The sequence below is a fragment of the Chaetura pelagica genome, unplaced genomic scaffold (assembly GCF_000747805.2).
Source record: "Chaetura pelagica isolate M959 unplaced genomic scaffold, ChaPel_1.0 scaffold45, whole genome shotgun sequence".
Classification (NCBI taxonomy): domain Eukaryota; kingdom Metazoa; phylum Chordata; class Aves; order Apodiformes; family Apodidae; genus Chaetura; species Chaetura pelagica.
The window spans coordinates 2,699,643-2,701,351 of record NW_009953217.1 but is presented as its reverse complement, the minus strand read 5'-3'; the positions used below and the strand labels follow the sequence as shown (position 1 = coordinate 2,701,351).

Sequence of the window (1,709 nt, the reverse complement as noted above, 5' to 3'; positions counted from 1 at the left end):
CAGGGAAGGCAGCTCCAGATAAGCCAGCCCGGGGGTCTGGGCAAACCCGCGGTCACAGTCACCCGCAAACACCGGACCCGAGGGCAGCACAAGCTGCATCCAACCCCGGCCCCTCCAGCCGGGAACAAGGTTCCATCTTTTCGGCTTTTACATCCTGAGGCTTCTTTGCAAGGACGTCAAAGATGTAAAAGAAAACTTGCCCCATCACCCAGCAGAATATTCTAACTAAAACCTTTAAGGGGAAAGCAAAAAGTGATGGGATAACCTGAGCTGCAGAGTGGTTTGGTGTTAGCCCCTCGGATTAGGTCTTCAGAGGGAAAAAGCAACTGTGGGAAACCACAGTAATCTAAAAATGTCTCTGCAATTTTTAACACTTAGTGATTGCCACAAGGACAACAAAAAATGCAAATGAAAATCCTCAGGAACTGAAGACAATCATATGCTACAAAGTCATGCTCACAACTATTTTTACACTGCTTAGGAAACAAATTTTCCTAGGGAGTGTATCCAGAGTAAAGAAAATAAAAGGTAGGCATGCCAAGAATAATGACTGTAATTTTATTTCTAACATGTTGAGAACTTAGGAGCTTCCAATACAGACATTCAACTCACACTGCAATTCACTGCACAACATCCTAGGAGTAGAGCTCCCAACTCAACTCCCAACTGCAGACAAGTTCTGTGCTCCAGACAACAATCAATACATGATCTGCACAGCCCTGTTTGTTTAGCTCTCCCTAACTTATCAGAACACTTTTCTTCTCCCAGAATACATATCTGAATACAAAAACATCTGTTAAAAACTGAAATTCCACCAACTCAATCCAACTTCTCCCAAATCCAGAATGCCCTGCCATAAATAAATGTATTTACCTGGAAGTCATACAAGGCAACGATGTTTTCATGTTTCAATTCCTAGAAAAAGTAAAACAAAGACCATAAGCCAGGAGGAACAAAGGGCACATAGAACAAAGACTGAAGAAACCAAGTGAGTGAAGCTTTTACCTTAAGTATTTTAATTTCCTTGCCCAGCAGAGTTTGAGATTTTGCAAGGTTTTTCTTGTTAATGCATTTCACAGCTACTTCCAGCTCAGGTTTCTGAAAGAGTACATATGTAATTCAAAGATAAATGTAAATTTCACCATTCATTTACATTAGGATAAGCAGCCTCTTAACAGATTACAACTGTGACTTAAATGAGCGTCTGACAGCGCCGGAAAAGGCCTCTTTGTATCCTGCTGCCCATCCCGCACTTGTTCTGACTTGCCCTTTCCTGGATTGTGCTTGTCAGCCCAAGGAGAAAACCCCAAGCTTTGGGTTTTTGTTCCTGCCTTATACAATGATTATCCTCTTATTTAATCACTAGAAATAAAGGCAGTGTAGGAGCCGGGGCTTATCCCGAGCCCTAATCATGGAAAATCCACTGCCGGATTCGTTTCCTTTTATTTACCCGTGAGCGATTTCCCCTCCTCCTGGGAAAATGAAGCGGAGGAGAACAAAACTTCGCAGCCACGCACAAAAAAACCCAAAGTAAGAGCCCTCTACACCCTTCTCGGATAGCGTGGGGGATATTTTCTGCGTTTGTTTCCAAGGGAAGAGCCTGTGTCGGGGGGCAGGTCCCCAGGACACCTCGGCCTCCGTCCCCAGAGAGCCCAGCCGCAAGGTGAAGCCACCTGCCCGGCCTGCTGGGACACACCCGAGGGACACCA

The 1,709-nt window shown here is 44.9% G+C and overlaps 1 protein-coding gene across 1 annotated transcript in view; it reads right to left on the bottom strand.

Moving 5' to 3' along the window:
- ULK1 (unc-51 like autophagy activating kinase 1) overlaps positions 1–1,094 on the bottom strand; it is a 78,138-nt gene extending 77,044 nt beyond the window's left edge. The window contains exons 1-2 of the mRNA XM_009997639.1: positions 1,006–1,094; positions 874–915 (exon numbers count right to left, since the gene is read on the bottom strand). The gene's annotated coding sequence lies outside the window, so the exon portion shown is untranslated. The remainder of the gene's footprint in view (positions 1–873; positions 916–1,005) is intronic.
- Between the last annotated feature and the right edge of the window lie 615 nt (positions 1,095–1,709).